Genomic DNA, 17,654 nt, shown 5'->3' with positions numbered 1-17,654 from the left:
TTGTTTTAATTTTAAAAATATATCTCTACTTTTTCCCTCTCTTTCTCTGTCACAGTGGAAAATTGGAAGCAGTGGATCTGGATGTGCTGGGGTGTTTAAGGTAGGTACTCTAGATCTGAAGTGTGGTTCGAATAAAAAATTGTTTGATGCTACCGTGTGCAAATTCTTCCCTAGCTTTTATAGTCTTATTTATTTATTTCCTCTGCCTCCTTCAATTAATGCATATGTTTTAAAGATACTTGCATTTTTCAAAATATGGGCTCAGATAGTTATACAGTAGATATGCTAAAATTAGACTTAGAGTCAATTTTTAAAAGAGTGGAGTAGAGTAAGTACCATTGTATAAAGAGTAAAATGAAAACCAAAGCAAAAGATACTGTACTTAAAGTCATGCAATTTAGTGAACAGGTAAGTATGGGGTGGGGATGAGGGATGTACCTTAACCTTTCTCTGAAGGGGAGTAACATCCTAAATTCACACTTTTGTTTAAATTTCAGAACCAATGCAGTTCGGCTTTCCCTGATATTTTTCCCAAAAATTGGTTATAGAGAAAAGCAATGTGGGTACAGTATGACATTTCTTTCTTCCAGGGGTCAATGAGCTTCAGAAAATGTAAAATTACAGTAGTGAGTGTTTTTCATGAGTACTTCTAGACTCTTAGGTTACAAGGCAGTGGCAATATTTAACATGCATCCCACATAACACACGTGTCAGGAGCAGGAAGCGAGAGCACTGAGTCCCACAGTCTGTGATAGGAGCTGGCACAAGGACAGAAGACACACTGAACGGCAATTGCAAAGCCTGCATTTAACCTGCTTGTGGGATTCTGGTTCATCCACAAGGCACAGGGATTTCAATAAGCTCTGGTCGGCGATGGTACATTAATATATTTTTCAACTGAATACGAAATAAAATTCATGATAGGGGATTTCACAGTATTGCATTTAAAAGTAATAGCTTTACTCATGCCTATCTAAAAATAGCCTACAGATAGCTCACACTATTAGGCTATTAGCCCTTCTTATGGGTTATAACTTGCAGACATGCATTTTCAGTATGTCAAATCCACCTTCCCGTATGCAGCATCCCTATTATGTGATGGACATCCTAAGGAAGTAGCAATCCACCTTTCAGAAACCAGGGAGCTATTGATGCAAAGAACTGATCGTGCTCCATGGCTACTTGACTCATTCTCCCACTTAGGATGAGTGATTGTAAAAGGCAAGAATAGAAAGATAGAGTTCATGCTGGGCCAAGTGGTAGCAATAAATGTTGAGATGCTCCTGGTTCTTTCTGACCATCCCCTGCTCCAGAAGTACATCAGAACAATACCTGCCTTAAGGAGTCACTCTTACGAAAAGGCTGCCAGATTAAGCCCCTGACAAATAAGAGTCATAGCTGTGGCAACCAATCAACCAGACTGTTCGTGGACCCTTTGTACCCTGTTATGGACTGAATTGTGTCCCCCCAAAATTCACAGATTGAAGCCCTAACCCCCAATATTTGAAGACAGGTCCTTTAAGGAAGTAATTAAGGTTAAATAAGGTCATAAGGATGGGGCCCTAGTCCCTAGTAACTTGCCCAAAGTCACACAGGTAGGAAGTTATCTGACCCTCCACCAAACTGTTTCCAAAATTTGAACCTAGTCTGGAAAGGTCTCACTGTAAAGTCTAAGTCTAGATTTTAACCACCACTCTTCACTTGCTATAGAAAGACATCTGTGATATGCAGAAATGGCAATACATTTTGGAATCAAAAGGCTTAATTTTGAATAGTAGCTGTATTCCTTATTCTTTGTCAAATCCTTGGAAAAACACTTAACTTCAGTTATCTCATTTTTATCAAGGAAATAGCTATGTACCTGATAAGGCTTTCATGAGTATTCAATGAATTAACATATGGGAAACACTTTTTGAGCGCTAAAACACATATCTGATTGGTTATTAGGAAGTATTGTGCTAAAGTTAAAAGAACATGCAATTTGGAATTCAATGATCTGATTTTTAGTTTTTACTCCTTTGTACACTTCAATGTTCTTCATCTATTTGTGGAAATAGTAGATGATGGGTTTTTGAGGACATTGCCTATGTCGTGGTCATGATTCTATTTCCTGCAATCTAGCCTAGAATGATCCTTGGAATAAATTAGTTCTTTATCCATGTCTGTTGGATAAAATGATACATGGTATTTAACTTCCAACAATGTTGTGAGTATTAAATGACAAATGTATTTTAATGCACTTTAGAAAATATAAAGAATTTTGTAAAAATTATTTTAAGTTTGGAGGATGATCATATTCTATCTAAAATAGGACACCTACTCACTTTGGAATACCTCTGACCATCAAGAAGAGAGAAAGAACAGACATGATCCACAAGACAAACATCTGTGATGTTATTATGTTGTTCATATTTGGAATGAGGGAAAGATTACTGTTGCTATGTTTTGATTCCTAGAAATAGTACTCTATAGGTTACTCTTCAAGATGTCAAGCAAATTTATATGATTGGTCTGAGAACATGTTTAACCTTTTCTATAACAAACAGCCAAGAAACCAACTATCTCGCACATAAATGAGCAGTGGATTCTGCAAGATCAAAACTATTTTTGATTAATGTGAATGGTATTTAATAAGTCCTCCACTAATCTTCTCGACATCTAATGCTATGTACCAAACTAAATAGTACAACTTAGTGTCTTAAAACCGTTTTAGTTTACCAGTGATTAGAGAGTCAGGAATTATAAGCTAGAAAGTTGCTCTTGGATCCACATGGTGTCATCTGGGGCAGCCAGGGCTGGAGGATCCACTCCAAAGTAGGTTCTTCACTCACAGTCTAGTGCTTTAGTATTCCTTCTCCTGTCTCTCCACCCGCTGCTTTCTTCTCCAGGGCCTCCCCATGTGCCTTGAGCATCTCACAGCATAGTGGTCTCTGGATAGCTTCTCCGTGTACATGGCAGCAGGCTTCCACAAGGCAGGACGCAGAAGCTACCAGGCCAGTTAAGGGCTACTTCAGCATCGCTTCTGCCATACTTGGTGAAATCAGTCGTGGGTCTGCCCAGATCCAGGGGGTAAGGAAGTAAACTCACCTGCATGATGGGGGTGTGGCAGGGTCACATTCTGGAAGACTGTGTGGGATGGGAGTTCTTGTTGAGGGCATCGTAGGAAAGTACAGTCTGCCACAATTATCATGAAGAGTTTAACGGAAAGAAACAAATTGCATTATTACACACAGATCACTACTTTGAAGCATGTGATTTTTGAATTGTTTGCAAATTGTTTGCAAATGGGCTGTTTTAGTTAAAAATTATAAATATACAACAAACATGTTTTTAAATATTTATTCATGCATTTATTCATCAAATAGTTATTATATTTCTACTATGTGACCATCACAGGACCAGCTCCTTGGGATAAAAAATAAAATACACCATTCCGGCCTGAAGCAGCTCACATTCCAGTGGAGTCACTGACCTATTCCAATTATAACACAGCACAGTACCATTTGTTTACATTGAGTTATGTAAAACCTCCCTGGTAGTTACTAAAAGATAAATAATTACAAAGTTCAAGAGTGAAAATGAGCCCTTCTCCTCCACAAAATATAATTTCCACCCACACTGTTCTTTCTTTCTGGGTTACTCATATCAATTAAAATCAGTGCGGTATAGTTAAATTCAACTGCTTTCTAATTATTTTATGTACTTTTGCTCTATCTGATAAACATAAATGCCTTGAGATCAAACACGGAGGCCCTGGATAACCCTAGCATAAGTGTGGGCTCATAAATTATAATCAATAAATATTTGAATTCTCAAAATATGAACTGTTGTTTAATGTTCAGACATGTAGGCATCTGGTTACTCAAAAGCTTGGTGAAAATTCTGCTGTCCTATAAATTTTTTTTTTTTACCTCAACAAACTGCAGTAAAGGTCACAGCAGTGACAGGCCAGCACAGGAAATTTCTACCAAGTCAAAAAAAAGAAAAAAAGAAAAAAAAGGCTTCAAGGATATTTCTAGCATTAAAAATACCCTGAAGGGGAAAGAGAACCCTATTTTTATGTTTTAGAGCAAATACTCAAAGACAAAGCAAAATGCACATAAAATGCTTTCAAATAACAACATATACAACTAAAAAGTATTCCAAAGGCAATTTAATAGCAACTTTTCCAGAAAAAAAATCATATTTTCAGTTGACTCCCATTGGCACCTACTAATGGTAAATATTCTGGTCATTATTAAAGTGAACAGTTGCCAGAAATAGGAAACAAGTGGGCAATGGTGGTGAGTTAGAGCCATTTATCATTTTCATAGATGCAAGTACTAGAAGTATCAGGCAACTTAATGGATTTAATTGTATATATGTTTATTATAAATTTATTCCCTTCTCTTTTGCAAACTAGCTAAACAATGAACTTATTGTCTGGATGGTGAGCTTACCAAAAGCTGTTAGGGGGCAAGATGCATACTAGCGAGGTTGTGACTGTTATTTCCCCCTGTGGTTTTTAGTTTCCATGAAGTACTTTTTATAAATTTGCATAAAAGATTTTATAAAACATCATACTTGCACTTCTACACAATAGAACTATTGGCATAGCTTATTTCAAATACATTTGATGGTTTTATCGTCTTTCCTACAGGCCTATATTCCTTTTCCCTCTGGAACAGGGAGCACTAGGAGGTTAGGATGCCCCTATCCATGTCATCCCTAAAATTTAGAATTTTTTTCCTTTCTTTTGTACTAGAACAGTGAAAAAATACTATTGAACATTATTTTTCTATTAAAAAGCATCAAATTTTTGTACTTACAACTTAACAGCCTAAATTGCAAGATTGCTTCCAACTTGCCTCAGAATTAATTTCACTGTGATGACAGAAAGGTCCTAATTTCAAGTCACAATGAAAGGGTCCTCCTTAATTATCAGTGTATAGTTATGGAGAAAATACCCCATGTTTATTACCGAGAGAATACTATTTTTGCCAGAAACAAAAAGTGTTCTTCCTATTTGAACTCTAATCAATATGATTAGAGTATGAACCAGAATCTCCCTCCATCCCCAGCACAGATCCTGTCCTGCTGGCATTCAAGATCCTCCCAGCCAACTCACCTAAACAATGCTGACTTTACAACTGCCTTGTTTTCTATTGCTCAATCACACAGATTTTCTCAAATCAAGTACTTTTACCCTTTGCACAATTCCTGTGGTATCAGCAGTAGGGGGTCTTCACAGGTCAGCACACAATTCGGAGTCTAGGGCAGGGTAAATCTTTAGAGGCAGTTCTGTTTCATGGTTTTTGCTGTTATTGTTCTCTTTGCAAGTTGAAGCTGAATATCTGTAAATTAAATACATCCTTTTTTCACTATCCCTGTAACAATGCGACTTTTTTACCTCTGAAACCAAACAATTGAATAGTCTGCACCAGTCACTGCTCTTTTCCAAAACTCAGTCCTCAGGTTGGATATTGCAAATTCAACTCTCAACCCCAAAATAAGATGAAGTGAAGAATGATTCAGAATTGATTAATTTAAAATGGTTTATTTACCTGAAATATTGTGTTAAATTAAATGTGACTACATTTTGAGAAAAAATGGATCTTAGAAGACTTCTTGTTCAAGGATAGAATGACAGTGGGGATGGAAATGTACATTTGTAAATTATGTGTGTCTATCTACATGAAAATTTACCAGCATACACACACACACACCTGTAAACAAACTGATATTCAATCACTGAATCTGTATGTCAGACTTAATCTAGGCTTTATGTCCATGCTGGTGGCTATCTCAGAATCTCTTTGCGGGCAGAACTCCATCCCGTTGGAAGACTGAGTTTGGAGACTTGACCTAGAGCTATATTTGCTTACGAAGCACATTTTGTAATTAGCGTGCATGTTTTTTTTTTTTTTTTTTTTGGAGTAGCTCCTGGGAGTAGACGATGGTGGGGAGCACCCCGGGGCAGTGCTGACCTTGGCACCATGACACTCGGTGATGTGCCACTGATTAAGGTGAAACGCACAGCCCTTCAGCAGCTGTACTTTGGAATTGTCCTCCAGCTCTTCCTGTCTCCTCCACAAGCTTCTCTGGACAAGAATCAAATGCTTGTTACCGTTACTCCTCTCTCTAGCACAGAGATTGGCAGTGTTTAGCGAGGCAGAGGAGATAAAGTCCCCACACCCATAGTCTTCTGCACCTCCCGCCCAGACTCTTCCTCATTTTCCATGTTTTGGCCTCGAGAAACCAGCTCTTTGGAAGCACTGATATCCCCCCCAAGAAAACTCCATAGGGCACCACAGAGATCTCATTCCAAATGGCAGGAAAGCTGAATGAGTGGGTTTAATCAGGCTAGTAGATGAATGAGACTTTCGTCCTTTGTAAAACAAGCCCATTTGTGGGTTTCTTGGTCTTTCTTGGCAGGCGGTTCTAATGTCCTCACCTTCCACTGCACGGCCCCGTGCCCTCTGGTGCTCTGTGCCAAGCTCTCCTTCCAGTGAAAGAGTTTCTCAGTCCTATGGGGGTGGAGAACAGGGACTTAGTAAACTCCAAGAGACTGAGCAGGCACATATCTCTGAGACAATAGGGTCAGTAATGTAGCTGTTAGATTCTGTTCCTTCTACAAGGGCAAAACAGAATATCTATTAAGCAGCAATAGATGGTGCATTATAAAAATTAGAATGTGGCAGGCCAATCCTTGTGACACTTGATAGCAATGTAGGGGCCAACTAGGAGAGAGTTTCATCTAGGGAGGATCACAGAAAATGTGCCAATTATGGGGGGGTCAAACCTCCCTAAACTCCCCACTCTTGCTGCCCCTGTGCGGTTCTCTTCTGGTGCCTTTCGTTACCTCTTCCTCTTTGTTCATTTTGCTCTCAAGTCACTGCAGCTGTGACAGCAGTTCTTTTGGGAACTTACCTCTGGTAAACTTAGATGCTCTGGGGGCAACACCAAGTGACAGCACGGTCCTGATTCCATTTTGAAGGCTAGAGATGTTTTTCCAAGTAGCTGAGATAAACAAGTGAGAAGTGACAATGCATCATGGAAATAATACTGACTTTGGATCGAATCCTAACTGCCACCCGTGCCTTGTGTGACTCCATCAGTGTTTCTGAATTTTGAGGGGGTTCAATTTCATTCATCTGTAATTTAAAGGCAATAATACCAGCTTTACTGTATTGTTATAAGAAGTATGATATTGTGTATGACACTGCGTATTACAGGGGCTCAGGCGATGACAGCTGCTATCATTATTTTAATACATATTACTGTACTTGCTCTCACCTTATCTTCTGTCCCTTCTATTCTTCTATCCATCACTGCTATTGTCTGAAGAAAACTGAAAAAGGTCAACAACAAAACTCTGTCTCTAAAAATTTATTTTTGCTTTGAAATAGCAAAAGACATTATTCAAGAAGACTTCTCTGATCAGAAAGACCTTCGCTTTTGCCAGGAAAGATGAAGATTAAATTATTGGAGAAAGAGAAGCTTTTCATTAAACTTGATAGGAAAAAAGAAAATTTCTCTGACTCCAAAAGCTACTTTCTTCTCTTCCTAATAGGGAAAGAGACAGCACCCCTTAATTTCCATGATGTGCTAGGTGCTTTGCTAGGGCCGTTCACATGAGATCTCATTTTGCTCTCACGAAGATGCTCTGTCCCTCCAAGCCTCCTGCCTCTTCCAGCCTTTGTTTCTAGGTAGGACACGTCCTCGTACATACTTGCAACCCCTTTATGGAATCAAGGGCTATCACTATGGTTTTTCTCCTTCTCCCGGGAGCAAAGATTCATAAGCTTCGAATTTGAAAAGGGAAAGCTAAATATAAAATAATTTGTAAATTTTAATTTTCATCACTAGAAAAACATTTTCCTTTTCCATTCACCTCCCCTTTCATGAAAATATATTGTTCCCTCCTCCAGTTTATTTAAAGTTAAATCCAAATAAATGATTGGAAAGGAAAATGGTAACTCCGGCACTGTTTGGCTTGTTGCTGTTTGTTGTTGTCGTTCGTCAATAGAAATGAGAACCTTAAAAATTAACGAATTCCAAGACCTGAATCTTCAATACACCTTCGAGCATCCCTCTAATTTTGAATAAAAATCATTAAGGAGACATTGGATTATTTAACTCCTATGTATATGAAGTTAGTGCTAAGATAATCGAAATGAAATAATATATTTAAGACTCAATGTTTGGAATGAAGTGTCTGTCTCCAAAGGTCTTACTTACTATGTTGGTGTCTGGCCCAATCCCATCCTGTTTGCTGTTGGCTTTCACAAGGACAGTCGCTCATATCAGAAGGCAACTAAACAGCAATAGAGGGATCAAAATCATAAACACATCATTCTTTCCAGGAGTTGCCCTGGAGAATTGACATCAAGCCAATATCAGTCCCCTTCAGAGGACTGACACTGCTTTGGGGATGCTGAGGCATGCCCAACACAAGGGACAAGGGACAAGGGACAGTCTCTTGGGCTTGAGTCTGAGCATCTTTAGCACTTTTTTTAACGGATGAGATAATTCTGAATCCCTTGACGTGTCTCATCACTTTAGATAGGCCTAAAAAATATTCCTTTCCATAGAAATTGAAAAATATTCCTTTCCATATTCCTTGACAGACTAAAGGCAAATAAAATATATAAATTTATTATTTAGGCAGTTTTACCAATGCAGGAAAGTTTTTTTTTTTTTTCCTTATTATGAAATCAACTTTCTCAAACTGAGAGAGATGGCATTAGCCATTGCTAAATGCAGAGGTGTCTTCTTTCTTGACATTCTTATTTGGAAAGTCCTTAGTGGGCTGTCTGCCTGCTCCTAACCATCAAGAAATGTGCTAATAAAGGAGAGATGGGATGATTTGGAAGCTAGGATATATGGCATGGCTTAAATCCACCCTAGGTTATTACGGAATGAAAAGTTTCATCATCTGACAACTGTTAAGGACTTTTAAAAAAAGCTAGTGGCTGCTTTCCAAGTGGAATATTAGTGAAAATATATACAGAGAAATATCGGCCTAATGGAATTTCTAGATACAATGTTACTATGAAATGGTTCCAGGCCCAGAGTGCATGCCCCTGATGATGGAATAACAGGAGCCTACAAACCTGATCCCATGTCCAGCAGAGTGGACACACTGGCAAACATCAATGTCCTCACCTCCCCGCACACTGCCAGGTTTCAAGGAATAGAAGCTAATCCCACAGCTAGCCCATGCTCCTCCTCTGGCCACTTCAGTGAGGAAGGAGATGGGTGCTGATGTGGTGCAGCATTCTCAGCTGGACTCTGGTGGTACTCAGATGTCTTCCATGGGAGACATGAACTTCAGATTCTGTAGATTCACAAATACTTTATAAATCCATGCTTGATTCTAAAGGCATGGCCAGAGTCCTCTAAAAAGCCTGGGTCCTGATGACCATGGACCCTGCAGTTCTCTATGGTCAGCTTCCCATAGTTTTCTTGGGTTCTGCACTTATGACGAGGAGTGATGCAGCTGCCCCCATGCCTAGGGAAAAATATCCAACAGAGAGTTTTGAAATAGGTTCTCTCATTGCAAATAGTTAGAATCTATGGTCTATGGAAAGTGATTTTCTGTTGCATACGAAAGAATTCTCAAGTCCTAGAAGGCAGAGGTATTACATTCTACAGTTGTGAATTGTCAGTTTTATTCAAAGATTTTGCCTATCTTTGATTGAGCTCTATCATTTTCACATTTGACACCAAGCTGAGAGAAGACAAGGAGGGGTGGTGTGACCACAGGGAAAAATGTATGTATTATATGCCTTTTTTCCATGTAACAAAGGAAAATGGAGCATAAAATAATCATGAGTTGCTGATGATATAAAACCCTGAAACACTCATTTCCTAGGAAAAAAGAAGCAATGAACTGCACGTTATCTCGAACGTCTGTTTTGTTCATCCGCATAGGAAAACGCTTTTGAATGTATCATCACCAGTGATTGGCAGAGAATAATTATATTGTTCCTGCATAGTTTTGAAAGATTAAAAGGTAGATTAAAAAATAATTTAAAGGTAATAGTGTACATAGTTATTTCTCTTCAATTTGTGTATATAATCAGTCATCAAAATGGAAAAAAGAAAAAAGCGCTCTTTGATAATGCACACTGTTATGCAGAGTGTCTGTCATTTCAGCATAATCAGATGAATTTTTGTTTGCAAATTATAAATTATTCAGAAAGCTTCTTATTACAGTTATGTGGTTGTTTACTGTGGGAGGGAGAGAGAGCTCACTTCATTTTCCTGATGTACTCTCTAAAAATGGAGGCAAAAATAAAGCGTTTGGCACATTTAGTGGGAGAGTCTGTTCCAAGCTAAATACAAAAGGAAGACAAATGCAATAATTGGGCTGCATTTATGAAACCAAAATATAATTGCACTCAGGGATTTTGCAGCTATTTCTTCATGTGTAACTGTCTTTGTATAACAGGAGTCCTAGATAGTGTGCTCATGGACTCTGCACTTGGAGGCAGGGTCATTGTCCTTACTGAAGGTCATAATATAGATCTGACAGGAACGAGTACAGTGTCCAAAAGCAAACTGCCACTTTGAGAAGCAATCAAGCAGTTTCCACAGGGCTGATTGCCTCCAACTCCACCTCAAGGCATTTAGCAAAGTGGCAGCCAGGTCTTGATTAATCAGCAGAGGCACTAATGAACCAGCCTTGCCCAAGGTTTCCTGCGCTCTCTGATTTCTAACTGCCTCTTTAGTGAATGACTTGGGGCCTCTAGTGAGCCTCGTGCAGACAGCCCCATTTCTGCCTGTGCACAGACATTTGATGACAGAGGAGAAAGTCCTGCTAAGTGGTGCATTCATGTTGTTTGGTGTTGCTCAAAATGCACCTCATATAAATATTTAACTTGGGAGAGTGAAATGCAGGGACTGTGTAAGGATTTGTGCTGAGAACTTGACTTGTGAATTGCATCATGGAAAAGTTGTGAGGATCAGAAACACTCTATGTGCAGCTCCCAACACGGTCTAGGCACATAGCAGGCTCCCTGGACACAATAACGCGTGTTATCAGCTTCAATTCATAGTTAATTAACTTTATGAATCTGGCCAGGTAAAGGAAAAGGGGAAGATGACTGATATCTGCAATTGGACTTCCCAGAAGTGCTCTCTGAGATTCAAGTACAAATCCTTTATTTGGGTAGGTAATTCCAGGAAGTTCTGGGAAAGGAGCAAGGAACAGGGGAGAAAAGGTCAACAACAAAGTTTGTATCATCAACTTAATTGCCACTGAAGTTTAATCCCACCAGAGGGCTGAGCTCAGAGTAGTGAGCTCTGAGCTGTGAGGACATGCACCTAGGAGTTATCCCCAGGGCAGGATTACAGAGTGTTAACCTTCCAGTTCCTGTTAGTCACTGGTTGAGAGCTGCTGGGGTTGAGAGTGGTGGATCTATCTCCCAGCATGTCGATCTGCCACATGTATGGGCAGGCAAGCTGTCACCAGAGCAAGGCCTCAGGCCAAGAGTCCCAAGTGCTGGGAGTTGGGTGGTTCGTGGGGATATAGCCAGGCACCCACAGCATCCAATTCCAAAACCAACTTATGCCTGTATTTAAAAAAAAAATCATCCTAATTTTCCTCCCCACCCCCGCCCTGCCAAATTAAAATCAACATTGGTTTGTACCCTTCGACACTCTCTGAGTGGAAGTTAAGTCTGCAGCCCAAAAGCTGACTGAACAGCAAGAGTAAGTTGCTTAAGATTTTTTAAAGTTTCAATAGATAACCCATAAAGTAAACTCACACCCCCCAGGTATGTGAGACGGATGGCAAGTCTTTAATACATACTTTCTATGTCCCTAATGATGTTGGTGCTGGATACTGTAGATAAATTTTCTGACAGCAGGACCTAGCCAAGCCTGCGCAAATAGGTTATCACAGCTAGACCCAATAGGTTGGTTTCTGCTTGGACCCAACAGGGTCTGGACTCATATACAAATGTCCATGGTGGAGAGTCCTGACCACGGACACAGCCATGTTTGGTCAAACACGTACAAATCTCAGTACAACCTCACTATGCAAATAAACACTTCAAATATCAGTGAAAAAGAGTCCCCAAAAATTCTCTGCCAGCATCCTGTGGCTTACCAATTATGTTCTTTTTTATTCAAATAGATTATTTATTTTTAATCCTGTAAAATGTTTCATGGGAAACTACAACTTGCTGATTACAAACTAGTCACCCATATTATTTTCCACTGCATAAAATTTTACAAACAATGCTGATACTACACATTTAGCATGTCACAACTGTATGCTGAAATAAATAATGAAATGCACAGTGAATATCCAACCGATGTCAGTCATCAGAACCAAAAGAAATTACAATAATAAGCAACGCTTCTTGCTTCTCATTAATTATTGCCTTCAGAGTTTGAATTGGACTGAGTGTTTTTCACTTCCTGTTCTTAATTGTTGTTTAGAGATGCTGAGGGCGATTAAACAGTTCTTGCTTTTCATTCTTAGAAAGGGATAGATTTGGTGGAGGTTAAAATGTTTGGATCCCTTGAACAAACAGCTTCCTGTTTGTGTCCCATCAGGATGCAAGAGCAAGTGTGAGTCTATAAAGATCTTGGTGGTCGGTATCCTAGCTGCCTAATTGACTATCTCTCTCCATATGCCACAAGCAAATAATTAGAACAAACAAAACACATAACGTTTTTACCTCCAAACCACCTGCTTCCTGAGCCTCCCTTAGTCTTTCTTGAGCAGTAGGATAAAAGAAACATTGAGAAGTTGAGGGACTTCCAGGATCAAACAGGTCAAAAAATTTCTGCCACAAAGGCTAAAAGGAGAAATAAGGCCATTATCTAAACAATTCCGGCACCCCCTACCTCTGCCTGAAGCATAGAAGTAAATTACTTGCAGTATGTGATTGCTTTGAGTTTCCCTTACAATTGTTTAGACAAAAAGTGGATTTCTCCAAAACATTTATACATCAGAGATTCTTCATGTGGCATTCTAAAAAGATGATGGGTATAAATATGGTCACATATTCTGCAACTCCCCCAATCTTTGTTGTCAAAACTGCAAAGGGGTTTCAGCTTAGGTCCGGTTACTCGTCACATAAAGATCCACTATTGAGAGAAGAAGGAGGATTGTCAAGGAAGAAAGAAATTTTTTAATAGGACAGACATCTTGTCAGTTGAAAGGGAGAAGCTTCATCAAATCTGTCTACCTGACTAATGGAGACCATGGGGCTTTTGAAGGAGGGACCATGGAACTTGGGGCAGATTGTCGTGTAACTAACAAGGAGCTACTTGCATTGAGGGCAGGTTGAGGGCAGGTGGTGAACCTTGACATCAGTAGGTCTGCCAAGGGGTCTTCAGAATCTCAGCTCCTTTGTTTTGCAGAAAATTCACCATTTCTGGGAAACAACTCAAAAGATCAAGTAGGTATTAATAGTTAAGGAAGAGGATTATTAAAAAAAAAAAAACATATAGGAGTCATTGACATTTGCTCATAGAGCCAGTTACATCTTGATGGTTTGCAATCCCATCTGTCTCTCTCACATGAAGTTCAGTCATTTATAACATTTCTCTTCACAAATGTTGCTATGGATTCCTAGGAAGGGAATGCAGCAAGGGTGGGGTCCAGAAATGCTGCATGTGGTTGCAAAGAATGTGGACCACCCCCCTGTAGGAGAGACCCTCCCATGTGTAGATGTCCTCGATCTACACATTTTCCTGCAAATGGCAGTAGTGTCATGATGGAGGGAGAGCTTTTTCTCACAAGAAGCCCTTTGCTTTAGTAGTGGGCTACTTATAACCAACTATGCTGTGGGCTCTGGGTTTATATAAATGTTTGTTTGCCCAGTGCTGTTGCTGGATTCTAGGTCCCTGTGCTGGCCATTGTACACTGAAGTGGGTTGAATACTGTCTCCCAAAAATCCATGTCCACCCAGAAACTCAAAATGTGATCTTATTTAGAAATAGGATCTTTGCAGATATAATTAATCAAAGATCAGGATGAGATATACTGGATTAGGGTGAACCCTAGATCCAATAACTGGTACCACATAAGAAATAGAGAATATACACAGAGGGAAGACGGCCATGTGAAGACAGGGGCAGAGGGTGGAGTGAGACGAGCCAAGGAAAGCCAAGGATTGCCGGGAGCACATGCCATAGAAGGGGCAAGGAAGGGTTCTTCCCTAGAGCCTTCAGAGGGAGCATAGCTTGGCCAGCATCTTGATTTTGAACTTTTAGCCTCTGGAACTGTGATCAAATACATTTCTGTAGTTTTAAGGCATTGAATTTATTGTGATTTGTTACAACAGTTGCAGGAAACTGTTATAGATCCTATCAGGACCAACGCATAAGAGCTGCCCAGTGAAGACCACCACTCCTTCTCTGGATCACATGTTACTTTGCATAATTTACCACCAGAAGGGTAAGAGTGAGTTGTCATGTGCACTAGCAAAACTAGTACAAACACATTAGGGTTCATCAAGAATAAAAATCCTGAGTTTTTAACAGTTTGAGGACAGTTGTTCCAATTGTAGGGTACATGCTGTCCTTCTGCCTTCCTAACATTGAAAAGCAAGCCCTCTGGCCAAGGTGTGGACATTGCCGCTACCAGAGTCCTCCTATGGGATCCAATCTCCAGTGAGAATCCAGACAGTCCCCAGGGAGAGAAATGCTACACACCACATCTACTAGGCAGACAGTCATGGAAGCTAAGGAAGGGTCTCCTAACCCTACCCCACACGCCTGTGATCAGTGTATGTATACGAAGACTTAAGTGTGATAGACTGATAATATTTTATTGGATAAGCTTCTGTTCTGCTGAATGGTTCTACGATGAATAAACTAAGTTGTAACAGGCTAACCCTGGTAGTTTCTATACGGGGGAATGAATGTAGTGTGATTGAGTGACACTGTGCTTCCCTACGTCCCCTAGGTAAATATTACTTTACATCCCATCTTCCCAGTCTCATGTCTACAGACAGCCCAGATGGAGGAAGGACGGCTCACGCATGATAACAGCCCACTCTGCAGAGATGCTGGGCCTCTGAGATCAGAACCCCCCCTCCCTTGTCTCTGCCTGTCCTTAGGTTTCGGGCAGTTCGATGCCACTGCTAAGCTCTGTCTTCTAGTCCTTCTCTCAAATCCCTAAATGAATTTTTTTTCTCCCTGACCCTCAGGAAATTCAATAATAATAGAAAAAGAATTTTCCATAAACTGCATTGTCATTTATTATTTTTATCAGTGATATTTTGAAAAAGCAGAGAAAGACTATAGATATTTTAATAAATTCAAAATAGGCAAATGCTAATTTTTTTAATTCCTTTTCAATGGAAACCAAATGTTTATATTTATTATGACTTATTAATAGAAAATGATTATCTGGTGAATTTGTTTTCATTCTCTTATTTTAGGGAGTTGACCCCCTCATGTGGTCTATGGAACGACCTCTGTGGTTTCAACTTCTGTGCCTCTGTTGCTCTTTCACTAGAAGAAATTAGCAGGCCTTTCACATTTTTTGAAGGAGGCATCCGCTAGGGTTCATAGAAAAAGTAATGGTTTAGAAACCTTGATGAATGCCAGTTCTCCCAGGGCACATCAACTCTAAGTGTGCCTGTGTATGCATAGAGAAATGGCAGATTTGAATAAACATCCTGAAACATTTTGATAGAGTTCCAGGATCTGCTGGCTGTCTGAATTTATTGTGTGCTTTATTAACACTCTTCCAACAATGAAGTTAACCCTTTCTTTAACTGTGTAGGGAGAAAAGGTTCCATGTTACAAATGGCCCAATTTTATTTATTCGACAATGACTTATCTAGCCCCCAGTGTGTGCAACACATGACACATGACACCCAAGGGGTGGACGCAGAAGCTATTCTCTGCTCTCAAGAACCTTTTATAGTAGCAAAGCAGAAAGGCACATAAACAATAAATCATAATAGAATAATAAAATGGGTCATAAAGCACCCCAATAGTCATGTATGTCTAAGCATACCTTGAAGAGCAGGTCTACTAGGAATCTGGTTGCATGTGTGGCTGGGAAGCATTTAGCAAAATAACTCAGATCTCAGCAATAAGGGTCACGACATAACAGATTGCTCTAAGAACAAAGCCTGAGGATTAGTTATTTTGAGCACAGATCAAGGAAGGTCATTCAGATTATCACGCAACCCATTGCCTATGAATTTGTGGCCACCCTTAGGGTCAGAGGAATTGCAACTAAAAACTGAAAGGGCTGGAGTACCTAATTCTTGGTGAGGTGCCTAAATTTTCAGGAGTCAGAAATTAGAAGTTCAAGTACTATTGCTTTTGGAAAGAATGTAAAAGAAAGGTGGACAGGCTTCCCCGATGAGGAACATTGGAATAATTTTACTATGGCGGCAAAGATGTCAGGAACAGTGCCTAGAGCAGCACTGACAGGGAGTTTGGTACATTGTTTTGGCATATTTATCAGTCCTTTGTACCATCTTCCAAAACCTCATTATCAGCTCTCTTAAGAGCTAATGGTGAGAAAGAAAATGGTGGATGCTCCATGGATGGTGAGATATTGTTTAAATGAACAGAAATTGGAAAGCCTTAGGAGTCTCCCAGAAATAGAGGGGCAAAGTTTTCAAAAAGCTGGAGATGCTGAAATTGCTATAAGAATAGAACCATAAAGACTGTTTACTCTTACTGAAAAGTAAAGGCAATGTAGTAGTGACCCAGGAAACAGGTATATGCAAAGGAGAATACAATAAATGCTCTAATCACTGGAACCTGTGAATAGGTTCTTTTAAATGGCAATAAAATAAAATAAACAGAAAGACTTTGTATATGTGATTAAATTAAGGATTCCAAGATTGGGGGATCATTTTGGGTTATATGGGTAAGCCCAGTGTAATCACAAGGGTCCTTATAAGGAGAAAAGAGAGACAGAGAGTCTAAAAAGCAGCTGTTGTTACCATGAAAGCAGAGCTTAAATGATGCCATTGCTGATGGGCCCACAAACCGATGAAACTGGAAAAGTCAAGGAGCAGCTCACCCCCTATAGCCTCCAGAGCTCTGCCAACACCCTGATTTTAGTCCCAATGAGACCCACATTGGTCTTCTCACCTCCAGAAAGGTAAGATAATAAATGTGTGTTGTTTTAAGCCACCAAGTTTGTGATAATTTGTTAGCAACAAAAGGAAACTAATATAATAAGTAAAAAGTTATGTATCAAGCCTGTGTGAGGTGCTTCATGTGATTCCTCTTGTTTAGTCTGCACAAAGGCAAACATCATTATTTTCATTTCACAGAGTAGGAATGTGAGGCTGAAAATTATTAAATAAATTTATACTAAATAGTAGTGCCTCACCTGATCTAAATTTATCCTCAGAATCATGTTTACACGCTGTACCATAGTGCCTTAGCTGCATAAAAAAAGTGGATGGAATAGATGAGATATGGGATAAGAGGTAAAATAACAACCGAGAGCTAGACGTATCATCTGTAACGGGCTAGACTGAGCCATGTGCCTGTACCAACAGATGACATAATCAGTAGAAAAAATATTTCCAATTAGGAATTTTGGGAAACAGTATAGATAGCCTTGTGGAAAAGCCTGGGGCTACCTAGACCTAAAGTTTTCCATTTTAATTACTCTGTCATTAACTATGTCACCTTCGGAAAATCTATCCTATCAGTGTTCTCATCAG

This window comes from Propithecus coquereli, unplaced genomic scaffold, assembly GCF_000956105.1.
Source record: "Propithecus coquereli isolate 6110/MARCELLA unplaced genomic scaffold, Pcoq_1.0 Scaffold229, whole genome shotgun sequence".
NCBI classification, from domain to species: domain Eukaryota; kingdom Metazoa; phylum Chordata; class Mammalia; order Primates; family Indriidae; genus Propithecus; species Propithecus coquereli.
Note: the sequence above shows the minus strand (reverse complement) of the source record.